This window comes from Pseudochaenichthys georgianus, chromosome 1 (assembly GCF_902827115.2).
Source record: "Pseudochaenichthys georgianus chromosome 1, fPseGeo1.2, whole genome shotgun sequence".
NCBI classification, from domain to species: Eukaryota; Metazoa; Chordata; class Actinopteri; order Perciformes; family Channichthyidae; genus Pseudochaenichthys; species Pseudochaenichthys georgianus.
In genome coordinates this window covers 16,284,983-16,301,754 of record NC_047503.1, presented here as the reverse complement: position 1 = coordinate 16,301,754, position 16,772 = coordinate 16,284,983, and the positions used below count along the sequence as shown (strand labels likewise).

General features: G+C 39.3%; 1 long non-coding RNA gene across 1 annotated transcript; it reads right to left on the bottom strand.

Annotated features, from left to right (window-relative positions):
• Positions 1-4,572: 4,572 nt before the first annotated feature.
• On the bottom strand, positions 4,573-16,772 carry LOC139434486 (uncharacterized). The gene is made up of 3 exons (XR_011643834.1): positions 16,524-16,772; positions 5,933-6,069; positions 4,573-4,733 (listed from the first exon to the last, which is right to left on the bottom strand). It is a non-coding gene; the product is annotated as an uncharacterized lncRNA (long non-coding RNA).

Genomic DNA, 16,772 nt, shown 5'->3' with positions numbered 1-16,772 from the left:
AGTCAAATCAAGCAATCTGATTGGTTCTTAGCCGTGATATACTGAGCGTATACCATGGGTAGAATTGTAAGTTACTTTTCACAACAAGTCAGTATCCCTCCGCGTCTGAGAAAAACAGTATACCGTTGGGCTGAAAAGCAAACTGCCTGCGCTTCGCGTCGGGCCGAACCACGCCCCTTAGCTGTGATATAATGAGCATATACCACGGCCTGTCATGAGCTATTGCTTAAATATATCATATTCCAATCACTTGTAGACTCTTATTGCACTATTTCACTATTTTTTCTGTGTAGGCCTATCTGTTTTATTGCGTAGTACTCATAGGTAGCACTGTTGGAGGAGCCTGTGACCTAAGGGGGGGGGGGGGGAGGACACGTTCGATTCCTGTTTTGAATAGTGTGCCGTCGATGGGTTTCATTCCATTTCAAAGTCCTTTTTGACGCTCTGTGTAAACTTTGCACACTGCCACTCCAACATCCAATCACAGAGGTTGAGGACTGATCACGGGTTTGTCAAGCTAAGCACATGGTGTAGTCCCAAACGATAGCTGAGGATTCTGGGTAGTGTAGTGTCTTCGGCCATCCTAAAACTCAGAAAAAACATTTGTTTCTCCGAATCGAAGGGGGAAAATACAAAAGCATTGCACACAATTCCAACCAATCAATGTTGTGTAATTAACAAGGATAATCTGGTGTTTTTTAGTCGATGAGTAGTGCAGATATCACTGTAAAATCAATCGACAGTAAGGAGAATACTTACTTCCGGGTGTACAATTCTCCGTTATCCAATGGGAATGGACGCTCGTAATACAATACAGGGGACATGATCATTATCTTTTAAATAACGTTAACTAAAGGGAACAATCTATTTGACACAGCTGAAGCTCTGGCCTTCCTTAAAAACGAACTAATTTAATAAAAATCACAGTTGCTTACACACAATGCACTGTTTTTTGAGAACACAAATTCGTAACTAATGTAATTTTTACATTCTGACGAAAAATTAAAATTATTATGAATACAAATAAAATAAAAGAAGCCTCCCGTGAGTTACTACAAGCTATAAAGTAGATTTAAAAAAACGTTTTAGAGAATAAAAGCTCACTGCGGGACGTTGTAGAAATGCGTGTGTGCACCACGACAAAGGAGCCTCATTCACTTTACATAGGGGTTGTTTGCGTGGTGCCGACACGTAAATGTAACAAAGTTCGTGACTCCACCACGCATTGTGGTGTTAAGAAGTCGTGGTGGAGTCACGCATTCTGGTGAGATCAGGTTGCTTTTGAGAGCCAGAATGAGCCGCCATGCCCCTATTGACTTATTTGCAGTCCACTGACATTCAAACGGAGTGAAACTATAAAAAAAAAAAGTTACAAGACACTTAATGATCTCATACATGCAAGTGTAACATACACAGATTAACACATATGACCGCTAAGTGTAAACAAGGTAAATATCTCTAATGCTATCTGTGCAATAAGCATGTATACCAGGGGTGCCCAACCTTTTTTGAACCGAGATCTACTTTTTAAAGTTGCCAGTCTGCCGAGATCTACCAGTCCAAATAGAGAGGCGTAGCCATTACTGACAGCCTACTACCAGGTAAACACACACTTCTACTTGTATAAAACTGACCTTTGTACGATTAATACTAATCTACACACATACAAGTATTTAACTGAAGCTACGCAACAGTGTTGTTGATACAGAGTTGGAGTTTATTCACACGTCACATACTACAGTGGGTAATAGCTAGGCGCATTCACACCGCAGTACTTTTCCCACAAAGGTTCATGAGAACTTAGTTCATGAGAACTCTTTTGTCGCGTTCACACCAAAAAGAGCAGGTACTAAAATTAGTTCATGAGAACCTTTTCACCCCCTTTCCCCGTCCCTGCTAGAGAGCAGGGACTTTCGTGGGAGAAAAAGGTTCCTATTTCTGATTGGCTGGGCGGATTGCAAACCACGCCCCGTAAAACTCCCAAAAAGTTTTGTGTAGCCGCCATTTCATTATCCTCGCATTAGCATTATTAGCATTAGCATCAGCCCAGCGCAGAAACGCAGAGAGACTAACTTATGGCAACACAAAATAAAACATGGGAGCGGTGGAGATGAGGAGGTGTCGGCGTTCTGGCGATTTACTCGGAAGGCTTCAGTGGGAGTCCCAGCAGCTTCTACTGAAGCCAGTCCCAGTATACGCCGTGAAGTAGTTTGCGGCCTGCCAGTAAACCCAAAGCAGAAGAAGAAGTGACGTCATCGGCTTCATTTGCCACGGTACGTCCACACAGCAGCTTTAAACAAATCTTCCAACGCTTCCAACGCTTCTCTGCCCATTGACTTTGAATGGGGATGACGTCACTTTGCCTCGCTTTTCGCCGAACTGCATTGTGGGGGAGAGAAGCAAAGATTTCCAGGATTTCCAGGATTCAAAAGTTGAGCAATGTTCAACTTTTGAACCTGAGCTGGAAAGCGTCAGCCAATCAAATCCTGTTATGCAAATCTGACAGTAGAAAGCGCTAGCCAATCAAAACCGCGTGTAAGCAGGGAGAACCAGACCGCAGTTCATTTCCTCATATTCCAAACGAGAAATTACGGTAGCAAAATCACCCGGTTCTTTACGACCAGAACTATTAACGGGATACAAACTGGAGGAACCAGGCATGGAGGGAGGTGGCAGAGACAGTGGGTGAAACTGGTAGGTTTTCGCCTGTTTGGGGAGTTTATATATATATATATTGCTCGCATAAAATCCCCGGGGTTTTTTTGCTTTGTATGTCGGGGGCGGGAGATTCATGTGATTGGTTGTTGGTCGCGTTGCTCGCAAAAATCCCCAAGCTTCAGATACGCCCAGTTTCCAAGATTTTCAAGATTTTTGAAAAGCTGCTGTGCATTTAGCTGTCCTTTCAGGCCCCTCCCCTTTTGGGAGCCTAGGGCAGAATTAGGAGGAAATTCCGTCTCATAGCGTTTGTGCACTGTTTTGATATGCCGCTCCTAAATTACCCTTCTTCGATAAAGCCACGCTCGCATTGCAGATGAGACAGATGGACTTAGAATTGGAATAGATACAAATATAATCATCTTCCCACCTGGAGTGAAAATTATATATTTTGGGCTTTTTTGCTTAGAACTGCCATAATTGCGGTCTTATGTGTGTGCGGACTGTCACTCCAGTTGACACGGACAACGTCAGCGAAATAGTGCCCACTGCCCACCAGCCACGCCCCGACACATGGGGTCACGCCGGCTAATCACAAAGCTTTGATGCGTTCAAGTGCATTATTCTGGCACAGGACGATTATGTTATAGGACATTAACGATAAAACAGAATATTGTTGTTCTATTTTTAGACAGATCTCGCGATCGACTGGGAATCTCCCCTGATGTATACAGTAGTATGGCTAACGCTAGCGTGTATGCTAGCGTGAATGCTAACACATTTTTCTCATTGATTTTAAAACATCTCCAAATGTCATCACATAAACACAATACATGTTACTAATCCTTACAGTGTAAGTGTAAGGCTTACACTTACAGTCATTGCTTTCTGACAGACTTGACCCTTTTACTATTCAGGTTGCATAGGGAAATTAGTAGTAGTCTAGAGTCTACTGCCATGCTATTCAGTTGAAGTTCACTTTCTCCTACTTCCTGTACCTGGTTTCCTGTCCAACCTTCAGTACAACATTTTTATAAAAATATAAATGTGCAATATGAAACATACAGGTCAATATCACCTTGCTATTGGTAGCTGAACTGTCAATGCCCCAAAACATATTCTTAGATAGAAATACTTAATTTTGAGTTATTTAGATACAATTAACACTTTTTGTTCACAGTTTCATGTATTGTTACATAAGAATAGATCATATTTGTTAAGTGTTATTATGGGCCTGTGACATTTTTGTATGTACTTAGTAAAGCTAAGCTAATTTAATCTGTCTTAATGTCTTGACGCTTTGATTTGTCTAGGAGTGAGAAACCCTTTAGTTTGAACCCCTTGTTCTCCTGTTTGTCTGGTAGGAGTTACGCAAGAAGCCTGTATTTTATTTTATTTGTTTTGTTAGGCAAGTTTCAGGAAACTCTGTAAAGAGGGTTTGTGTTTGTTGTGTTGGGGTTGTCTCACCTCTTTTGAGTTTATCACATCTCAAAAAGCTGATTTTCTGTGTCATTGACATTTCTTGGGAGTGCAGAGTGGGGGGAGTGCACATATATGCTACGACTAGGTTCCCCTAGACCGGGGCGTAACAATACCAACCATGCTCCATTGGACATTCTACAAGCAAGACCATAACCAACATCATCAACTGATTTTAATGTATATTCATTTGTTTATTGTCAGGACAACTGAGTATCATGCTATCATGTCAATGGAAGTACACTCTCCTTAGCACTTTTCTTATGACTGCCACTAAGTCACTTTTAGACTAATAGATGTCATTTATTTTCTGTATCTATACTGTTGCTTTGCTGGTGCCAAACACAAATTCCCTTTGTATGTACATTTAATGGAATATAAAGAAATCTGATTCTGAATCCAAATGATGTTGTACCTGTTTGGCATTGCTTGGCGTTGTTTCCAGGTCCCAGGGGTTTAAGGCCCAGACCGGAGACACCACCTCAACTGAGTGCTTTGCCTGGTCCAACAAAGTATTAAAGCCAAGAGAGAGAGGGAGGTGGGGTCTGCCATCCAAGGGGAGAGAAAGGTCGTCTGGAATATTCTCCACAAGCACGATTCTGAAAGTAATACAAGCTTCCTGAGTTTAAGGCGTAGCTTCAAAAAGTGTGTTTAGGTGTCACACAGCAACATATGAGGCAACATGATGCGAACAAACTGCAAAACAGATCAGATAAGATACAATGCTATAACGAGATTTATAGATTATTAAAAGATACGATCCTATACAACATGATATTACACTACAAGAAAAGATAATCGACACGACACGGCATGATACGAAACAACACGAAGTTGCACAATACAACTTAACTTTTAGTTGACAATAAAATGTATTTTGCATCCTCAGGCAAGTCTTTGGCCATGGTGTCCCTCAAGGAAACTATATGAAATCTGATAAATTGACCCCAGTAATGCTGCTTGAGTCAGGCCAGTATCGAAAACAGTCAACAAGGCAATATTTCGGAGATTCCTGTGTGATAACAAATGTGTATCCCTGACCACATTTTTGTAGTCAAAATGCTGTGTAAGAAATATAGGCACCAGGTTTTGTTAAGGTATAAGAATGACTTAGAGCAGGGGTGTCAAACTCAATTTCATCGCGAGCCACATCAGCGTTATGGTTTCACTCAAAGGGCCGGTTGTAACTTTAAGACTATATAAAATACATATATAAATATTAATATATATATAACATCATTTATTATATTACATGATTGCCTCTGCATTGGATTATTTTCAGATACGTCTGAAAGCAGAAGTCTGAAAGCAAATAATTGCAAGTCTCTTCAGTGTGCATGTCACAAAATTATTTAAAAAGAAAAGCCAAATTCTGGAAAAACAAAAAAAAGAAGAGACATTTGAAAAAAAGTAACATTTTGAGAAAAAGGCAAATTCTAAGAAAAAAAGCATATTTTGAAGAAAAAAAATGCATATTTTGAAGGAAAGAAGGCAAATTGAGAAAAAAGGCAAATTTCAGATGCATTGTGGGACATGTAGTTTATGGGCAACGTGCTTCTGTAAAGTAGCATGTAACCGTATAATAAACATATTATATTCTTTGCAAGCTCTTGTGGGGCCACATAAAATGAAGTCGCGGGCCGGATTTGGCCCCCGGGCCTTGAGTTTGACACCCCTGACTTAGAGAAATGTAATTGTGTGCACATTTTCATTGATTTTTTCCCGGATACATGATTGGCAAACCTTGTTTTTGACATGCCTTATTGTGTTATTATTTGAGACTTGCAGAACATCTTACTGGCAGTCACGGCTGCAGTTTTCCTCTGTGATCCCGTCCTCATCGTCCCCCCAAATGTCCACCGATGAGAAGATTAGCACCGCCAGCACAGCAAAGCAGCAAAGAAGAGCAAAGATGGCAATGCACTTCTGCTGAGTCTGGAACACAAGTTAGACACACATTGAGATAGAGTCAGGTTTAAAGGGACATCTGTATGGCGATATCCCAACAATCGGCAACCCACACTAAAACCATTTGGATTTAAAAATAGCATTAGATGCAAGAGGAAAAAAAAGTTTGGTAACACTTTATATTACCTTTCATGAATGAATTATGAAAACCTCAGTCAGGATTTTTTTACCAAGTGTTTTTTATTGCTGTTGGGGCATGAAAAAGAAGATTTTAACTTTTTATCTAGTTTTTCCAAATTTAGAAAATAAATGTTTTATACGTCCACTCAGGTGGACAGTATGCGTTAAAGTTTGAACTGAAGACATGTGCGAGTTTTTCCTCAATAACCCTCTAATTAGTGCTTATTTATTGCAAGTAGAAGTTGTTGTACATGAGTTTTGGTCTTAACCTGTTAAGCCCTGAACCTCTTTTGCAGGTTTCAGATTGAACATAGTAAAAAAATGTAAATTATAGTTTCCGTCCAAATAAAACCCATTTCTTATATGTATTTGCCATTTCTCTGGAACCCATTGGTAGATTTTGGTGATTGACACCACTTTTTAACCGTTAGAGCCAATAGAATCGAGGGGAAGTTCCTAAATCCATCTAAACATTACCATTGAGGATTGAGAGTGATGCACACACAGTTTGCTCAAAACCGGAAGCTCCGTCACACTCTATATGAAAAATATGAATATTGCCATAAATATGATGATGGATTATCAGTAATAATTTCAAAGTGACACAGAGACATTGGATTAACCTTCAGCAGCGTTTTTATGCATTTTAATGCCATTTAACACAACTTTTGATCAGAAAACAGCAAGGTAAGACGTATTTGCCGTTTTGACTACGTAAAGCTAAGTTGTGTGTTGTCTGGTTTCGCCTTCGCTGCCACGAGTTTTTGGTCATGGAGTGATGATATTTATACCATTGGAATCTGTGGAATCTCAGCGTTCGTATGATATATTGTTTGTGCAGATCCGATGAAGTATACAATATTTATACCGTGAATCATGTGCTATGTGCGTTAGCACTCTTAGGCTTAGTGCTCATTCAGAGGTAGCTGAGTTTCTTCCCGTTAAGTGGGTATGACACATTCATAGTTTGTTAAATGTTAAGAAGCCCTCAGACGCTGTTTCTTGCAAGATGTTACTTAACAGATTAATAAGCGCTGCTCAATATGAGCCTAATAAGGCAGTAGTACCAAAAGACTAGTAATTCTCCCATAATAACACTCAACAAATATGATCTATTCTTATGTAACAAGACATGAAAGTACAGTGTTAATTAAGTCTAAATAACTCAAAATTAGGTATTTCTATCTAAGAATATGTTCCCTATTTTAAAGTGAAGTCTTGTTCATAACCATAAGCTAGTAGTTTGACTCTAATTGACCTGAACAGGTTCCCTACTCTAAAGTTGCCACATATTCACTCTTTGTAAATACATTATAGCACACAACTACTGAAATTAACCTCAACAGTAGTTGAAATATCTGTTTTATTAATGAACCACTAAAGAGAGGTTCAGACACATGTACCAAAACATATGTTTTGGTACATGTGTCTCGTAACATGGTAACATTTCTTATGGGATGTCAAGTTTCTCCAAGGCTGAGAACATATATGCAGCCTGTACTTTTTAATAAAAACGGATTTTTAATAGTTTATGTATTTGTGATCTATACTGTGTGACCTGCTTGTATGTACTTACACAATAGGTGTACTGTTCTCTCTATGTGTTGTACTGTCTCAGTGTGAACATAGATTAAACAGCCAGGCAAACTCTTTTGATCAACCTGATCTCACCAGAATACGTGACTCCACCACGACTTCTTAACACCACAATGCGTGGTGGAGTCACGAACTTTGTTACATTTACGTGTCGGCACCACGCAAACAACCCCTATGTAAAGTGAATGAGGCTCCTTTGTCGTGGTGCACACACGCATTTCTACAACGTCCCGCAGTGAGCTTTTATTCTATAAAACGTTTTTTTAAATCTACTTTATAGCTTGTAGTAACTCACGGGAGGCTTCTTTTATTTTATTTGTATTCATAATAATTTTAATTTTTCGTCAGAATGTAAAAATTACATTAGTTACGAATTTGTGTTCTCAAAAAACAGTGCGTTGTGTGTAATTCAACTGTGATTTTTATTAAATTAGTTAGTTTTTAAGGAAGGCCAGAGCTTCAGCTGTGTCAAATAGATTGTTCCCTTTAGTTAACGTTATTTAAAAGATAATGATCATGTCCCCTGTATTGTATTACGAGCGTCCATTCCCATTGGATAACGGAGAATTGTACACCCGGAAGTAAGTATTCCCCTTACTGTCGATTGATTTTACAGTGATATCTGCACTACTCATCGACTAAAAAACACCAGATTATCCTTGTTAATTACACAAGATTGATTGGTTTGAATTGTGTACAATGCTTTTGTATTTTCCCCCTTCAATTCGGAGAAACAAAGATTTTTCGGAGTTTTTGGATGGCAGAAGACACTACTCTACCCAGAATCCTCAGCTATCGTTTGGGACTACACCATGTGCTTAGCTTGACAAACCCATGGACAAACCCCGTGATCAGTCCTCAAGCTCTTTGATTGGTTGACCTCCAACTGCATTCCATATAAAAAGGTTTCGTAAAAGAGAAAATCATACTTTATTCAGCAGTGCTTGCTTTACTCTTTGAAAGTCATCACATGAATGCATTGTAATAAATGGTTTGGCTGCATTAAATATTACACATCTGTCGTAGTTCTCTATTTATCTACAGAGATCGGGCTCAGAATAGACCGGAAACTATCATTTTACCGTTCTGTTTTAATTTCACAATAAAGTTAGTTGTTTTTTATTAACTACTAGACCACTGGGTCATGTTAAGACCATCTTTTCTGTGTTGCTGTGGGGTTTTTCAATCGCTTTTGTGTTACAAATATCAAAACAATAACAAAATAATATTCGTCGTAAACTAAACCAGAAACAGCAGTATATTTTATTTTGTTAACATTGTAAACTTTACAGCTTTTTAACCCAAACCACCTACTGGTTAAAGCACGTTATTGCACGTTTAGAGTAATTGCAATGCAGGAAGATTGTGTTGCTTTTTAACGACTGTTTAAAATGCCTTTTTCTTAATGTCTTTCATTTCTCTAAAGCACTTTTGAATGTGTTATATTTTATGAAAATATTTAAATATTAAGAGTACATACAAAATAGTGGGAAAGTAGAAGGTCAATGATATAAATATAGAATAGAAAATATCAAGAAGATACTCAAATGATATCTAGAATAAAACAGTTTAGTGCCTGATAGGAGGATGTGCTAACTAATAAGGCTTTATTTAAACATTAAAGAATACTTTAGGTTAAGGTCTTCTTTTAAATAGGAAAAAAGCTTTGGGGGTATCTATCTACAGATAAATATTAAGCCTGACTAAGTCTAAATTGCATGGTTTGTTTTGGAACTTGACAATCAACTTTCCTGCAATGTTAACTATGTTGAAGCACTTATTTTAACTGATATTATACACATTAATTATAATCTTATGTATGTAGATAGAATAAGAAATGTGCAGAATACGACAGTGTAATGGTGGAAGTATACACACATATTGATAGATGTCTTGTAATGCACTGTTGAGGATCCTGTGACCCAAGTTTTTCATTCATTGCATAACTACACTGTTGTGTATATGATATGTCAATAAACCTTAGAAAATCTTGAAATCTTGAAAGGGATGTGCAAAATAGCAATTATATACAGTCTTTAATTAACTATTAGAGAATAACGAGTAATGAATATGCTTTAAACGGATCTGCAGATAAATATGTAGTCTTCTCAAGCACCAACTATCAAATATCTCTCCTGATTGTTGGCACTTGACAATCACCTTCACTGAATTTCACTCAGGTGTAACTAAAGTCTGATTTAAGGGTTGTTTATATTTCACATCATTAATCCAAATCTATAAAGCAACTAAAATAAATGTAGTGGAGTAAAAATACCAGGTTAACCTTAAAGAAAGACCTCAGGATTATAAAAGACCCCCATCACCCCAGCCACAAACTGTTCTGTCTGCTGCCGTCTGGCAGGCGGTACCGCAGCATCCGGACTAAAACCACCAGACACAAAGACAGCTTCATCCCACAGGCTATACGATTATTAAACACCTGAACTTAGAAACAACATCCATAACATTCATCTGGCTGCTACTTAAAAAATATTTATCTATTATAAAACGGACAAGTCAAATCAAGCAATCTGATTGGTTCTTAGCCGTGATATACTGAGCGTATACCATGGGTAGAATTGTAAGTTACTTTTCACAACAAGTCAGTATCCCTCCGCGTCTGAGAAAAACAGTATACCGTTGGGCTGAAAAGCAAACTGCCTGCGCTTCGCGTCGGGCCGAACCACGCCCCTTAGCTGTGATATAATGAGCATATACCACGGCCTGTCATGAGCTATTGCTTAAATATATCATATTCCAATCACTTGTAGACTCTTATTGCACTATTTCACTATTTTTTCTGTGTAGGCCTATCTGTTTTATTGCGTAGTACTCATAGGTAGCACTGTTGGAGGAGCCTGTGACCTAAGGGGGGGGGGGGGGAGGACACGTTCGATTCCTGTTTTGAATAGTGTGCCGTCGATGGGTTTCATTCCATTTCAAAGTCCTTTTTGACGCTCTGTGTAAACTTTGCACACTGCCACTCCAACATCCAATCACAGAGGTTGAGGACTGATCACGGGTTTGTCAAGCTAAGCACATGGTGTAGTCCCAAACGATAGCTGAGGATTCTGGGTAGTGTAGTGTCTTCGGCCATCCTAAAACTCAGAAAAAACATTTGTTTCTCCGAATCGAAGGGGGAAAATACAAAAGCATTGCACACAATTCCAACCAATCAATGTTGTGTAATTAACAAGGATAATCTGGTGTTTTTTAGTCGATGAGTAGTGCAGATATCACTGTAAAATCAATCGACAGTAAGGAGAATACTTACTTCCGGGTGTACAATTCTCCGTTATCCAATGGGAATGGACGCTCGTAATACAATACAGGGGACATGATCATTATCTTTTAAATAACGTTAACTAAAGGGAACAATCTATTTGACACAGCTGAAGCTCTGGCCTTCCTTAAAAACGAACTAATTTAATAAAAATCACAGTTGCTTACACACAATGCACTGTTTTTTGAGAACACAAATTCGTAACTAATGTAATTTTTACATTCTGACGAAAAATTAAAATTATTATGAATACAAATAAAATAAAAGAAGCCTCCCGTGAGTTACTACAAGCTATAAAGTAGATTTAAAAAAACGTTTTAGAGAATAAAAGCTCACTGCGGGACGTTGTAGAAATGCGTGTGTGCACCACGACAAAGGAGCCTCATTCACTTTACATAGGGGTTGTTTGCGTGGTGCCGACACGTAAATGTAACAAAGTTCGTGACTCCACCACGCATTGTGGTGTTAAGAAGTCGTGGTGGAGTCACGCATTCTGGTGAGATCAGGTTGCTTTTGAGAGCCAGAATGAGCCGCCATGCCCCTATTGACTTATTTGCAGTCCACTGACATTCAAACGGAGTGAAACTATAAAAAAAAAAGTTACAAGACACTTAATGATCTCATACATGCAAGTGTAACATACACAGATTAACACATATGACCGCTAAGTGTAAACAAGGTAAATATCTCTAATGCTATCTGTGCAATAAGCATGTATACCAGGGGTGCCCAACCTTTTTTGAACCGAGATCTACTTTTTAAAGTTGCCAGTCTGCCGAGATCTACCAGTCCAAATAGAGAGGCGTAGCCATTACTGACAGCCTACTACCAGGTAAACACACACTTCTACTTGTATAAAACTGACCTTTGTACGATTAATACTAATCTACACACATACAAGTATTTAACTGAAGCTACGCAACAGTGTTGTTGATACAGAGTTGGAGTTTATTCACACGTCACATACTACAGTGGGTAATAGCTAGGCGCATTCACACCGCAGTACTTTTCCCACAAAGGTTCATGAGAACTTAGTTCATGAGAACTCTTTTGTCGCGTTCACACCAAAAAGAGCAGGTACTAAAATTAGTTCATGAGAACCTTTTCACCCCCTTTCCCGTCCCTGCTAGAGAGCAGGGACTTTCGTGGGAGAAAAAGGTTCCTATTTCTGATTGGCTGGGCGGATTGCAAACCACGCCCCGTAAAACTCCCAAAAAGTTTTGTGTAGCCGCCATTTCATTATCCTCGCATTAGCATTATTAGCATTAGCATCAGCCCAGCGCAGAAACGCAGAGAGACTAACTTATGGCAACACAAAATAAAACATGGGAGCGGTGGAGATGAGGAGGTGTCGGCGTTCTGGCGATTTACTCGGAAGGCTTCAGTGGGAGTCCCAGCAGCTTCTACTGAAGCCAGTCCCAGTATACGCCGTGAAGTAGTTTGCGGCCTGCCAGTAAACCCAAAGCAGAAGAAGAAGTGACGTCATCGGCTTCATTTGCCACGGTACGTCCACACAGCAGCTTTAAACAAATCTTCCAACGCTTCCAACGCTTCTCTGCCCATTGACTTTGAATGGGGATGACGTCACTTTGCCTCGCTTTTCGCCGAACTGCATTGTGGGGGAGAGAAGCAAAGATTTCCAGGATTTCCAGGATTCAAAAGTTGAGCAATGTTCAACTTTTGAACCTGAGCTGGAAGCGTCAGCCAATCAAATCCTGTTTATGCAAATCTGACAGTAGAAGCGCTAGCCAATCAAACCGCGTGTAAGCAGGGAGAACCAGACCGCAGTTCATTTCCTCATATTCCAAACGAGAAATTACGGTAGCAAATCACCCGGTTCTTTACGACCAGAACTATTAACGGGATACAAACTGGAGGAACCAGGCATGGAGGGAGGTGGCAGAGACAGTGGGTGAAACTGGTAGGTTTTCGCCTGTTTGGGGAGTTTATATATATATATATTGCTCGCATAAAATCCCCGGGGTTTTTTGCTATGTATGTCGGGGGCGGGAGATTCATGTGATTGGTTGTTGGTCGCGTTGCTCGCAAAAATCCCCAAGCTTTCAGATACGCCCAGTTCCAAGATTTTCAAGATTTTTGAAAAGCTGCTGTGCATTTAGCTGTCCTTTCAGGCCCCTCCCCTTTTGGGAGCCTAGGGCAGAATTAGGAGGAAATTCCGTCTCATAGCGTTTGTGCACTGTTTTGATATGCCGCTCCTAAATTACCCTTCTTCGATAAAGCCACGCTCGCATTGCAGATGAGACAGATGGACTTAGAATTGGAATAGATACAAATATAATCATCTTCCCACCTGGAGTGAAAATTATATATTTTGGGCTTTTTTGCTTAGAACTGCCATAATTGCGGTCTTATGTGTGTGCGGACTGTCACTCCAGTTGACACGGACAACGTCAGCGAAATAGTGCCCACTGCCCACCAGCCACGCCCCGACACATGGGGTCACGCCGGCTAATCACAAAGCTTTGATGCGTTCAAGTGCATTATTCTGGCACAGGACGATTATGTTATAGGACATTAACGATAAAACAGAATATTGTTGTTCTATTTTTAGACAGATCTCGCGATCGACTGGGAATCTCCCCTGATGTATACAGTAGTATGGCTAACGCTAGCGTGTATGCTAGCGTGAATGCTAACACATTTTTCTCATTGATTTTAAACATCTCCAAATGTCATCACATAAACACAATACATGTTACTAATCCTTACAGTGTAAGTGTAAGGCTTACACTTACAGTCATTGCTTTCTGACAGACTTGACCCTTTTACTATTCAGGTTGCATAGGGAAAATTAGTAGTAGTCTAGAGTCTACTGCCATGCTATTCAGTTGAAGTTCACTTTCTCCTACTTCCTGTACCTGGTTTCCTGTCCAACCTTCAGTACACATTTTTATAAAAATATAAATGTGCAATATGAAACATACAGGTCAATATCACCTTGCTATTGGTAGCTGAACTGTCAATGCCCCAAAACATATTCTTAGATAGAAATACTTAATTTTGAGTTATTTAGATACAATTAACACTTTTTGTTCACAGTTTCATGTATTGTTACATAAGAATAGATCATATTTGTTAAGTGTTATTATGGGAGAATTACTATTCTTGTGGTACTACTGCCTTATTAGGCCCATATTGAGCAGAGCATATTAAGACCAAAACTCTTGTACAACAACTTCCTTACTTGCAATAAATAAGCACTAATTAGAGGGTTATTGAGGAAAAACTCTCAACTAATGGCCTATTACTTGTAGAATACTGTCATGTAGAATAAGGCATTAATAAGTGTTTTATAATGGCTAATAAAGGGCCAATATACTGCTAATATACATGTTAATTAACAACATTTTTTGTTTTAATTTATGTTATACTGTCCCTTTAATTCATTTCTGCTGATCTCAACTCTTACTCTCAATTAGCCTATTATACAGCAAGTTAACAACCAGCAGTTGACGTGGCAGTTTTGTTTTGGGGTGGTGTCCAAAAGGCAAATGATCCGCCATTAAATGCTAATGTCCTCATTCAATATTATTGATCAGAGGTTCGGATTCACAATCAATACAACAACAACTACTTGTCTTCTTCTGAGTGAAGAAACTCTTGATTTGACAGCGAGGCTGCAGAGGAATTTCTAAGCTCTGGAGCAAAACCGCCCAAGCTTCACAAATCTCACTTTATGCCATGGGGCAGAGTACAAGTGAAGTGGAGCGCTCTCCAGCTGAAGGCAAATTGATACACAAAATCCCAAATATAAGGAATATATTTATTTTCTTTATATTGCCTGCTTTGTTGTTGAAGCGAATCCCCAGCTAAAGGGGATTTTATTACCTCAGTGCCAGCAGGGATACACTTTATGTAACATTTATGACAAGCAATATTAAAGGCTATATTAGTGTATGTGTGGAAGTGTATGGTATATACTGATTTTAATAAGGTAGCATTGACGGTCGTGGGGTTATGAGGCAGCAGCCTTATTGCCCTGATCCAGCCCGAGGAGTCTTCATTTCCTCTGTTTTAAAAGTGCAGTAAGGCACTTCTGTTTTGCTTACTACTACAGATTTTTAGCCTCTCATTTGCGGTGTCGGTTTCGCGGGCTGTCATCTCAGCACATTACATATTCTCTTTTGTTGTTTTCGATCAATCAAACGAACAACGTTGGTAGTGTAAGCGATAGTCTTTTACAGAAAGATGACTCCCCAGCTACTACTTTTCTATAAAATCTGATTATGACATAAAATAAAAACACAATTCAGCAGCAATTCAGGGAGAAGATAGGGGTCACAGGATGTTTGTCAAATTAATTTCCTACTTTTCTCCACAAAGATGCTGACAGACTGATGTCAGCTGGATGCACCTCATATTCCCTCTGCTGTCCACTGTGGCCATGAGCTCTTCATAACATTTAGAGGAGTCAAGGACCGTGTTTGACTTGTGGATGTGCACACGGCTGCTGGGAGGTAAAGCCTCATGATACAGAACGAGACTGACGGAGTGAGACAGGTCCGTCTACTTAGAGCTGATGCAATGAGTTACAATAATTCACTCACTACAAAAAACACCAACAATGGGTTATCCCAGCTGTTATCAGAGAGGTTAAAATAACCCTAAATAGCTGGCTTTGAGTTAAGAGCCGACTTGGTTTTCTATTATTCCATTATTAGTTTGTCAATTGGCAACATTTTTTAAATTGTTATCAATCAAGCCACAATCAAATGTGTACATTTCCTAAATTTGTTAAGGTTTATTTTGTGATAATGTCTGGGTTTCAGCACCTCAACTGTTTTTTTTGGTTTTGAACCATTGTTTAGAAATAGGGAGGTGATTTCTGTTCAATATCTTCTGGCTTTTTATAGATTAAATCATTAAGTGAATTGCCAGTTTCACCTTCCAAAATGTGTGCATTTTCTTCTTTTTTGGTTTTGTAACATCGTTTGGACATTATAAGAACATTTGAGGCAACCCCTTGGGCTCTGTGATATTGGGACAGCAATTTTTTCCCCTGTCATTTTATAGCGTTAGGATTAGTTAATTGGCCACAATTTTAATAATCAATAGAATAAACTAAATCATTTATCAAGCAACATTTCTCTATTTTACATCATTGTACATTGATTATTTATCTTTGATTAATCTGAAGAGAGCTTCATGCAAATGTGCGACAAACCATTTTCTGACATTTTACAGACCATTAATCAAAGAAATAATAACAAAATGAATTTATAAAGAAATCCTTGCTTGCAGCCCTAACTGTGTTCATTATACACATGTGTGCTTTAACTGAATGATTGAAGAACAAATGAATAATTGAATAATGTAATGGAAGCTAACAAGAAATGCCTCGCCAAACGACGAGGTGAGAATAATATCACAAATTAAAAAGATGCAGTGTTGTAATAATCACCTTTAAGGGCTCCTGTGGGGTCGGTCCCGCCATGAGAGCATGCACTCATTCAAACTTCTCTGACAGGTGGGGAAACTGCAGCTCAGTCTGTGTGATTCTGTCTCTCCGTCTTCATCCCCTTTCCCTTAGCCTGTCCCGCTCCGATGTCTTCACTCTTTGCTGCCGTCCTCATCCTGCTGGTTCCTCACGGTCCTGGAAGCAATGTGTGGGTCCGTCCCGTGTCCTGGCATGGTTCTTTCTGCCTCTAGC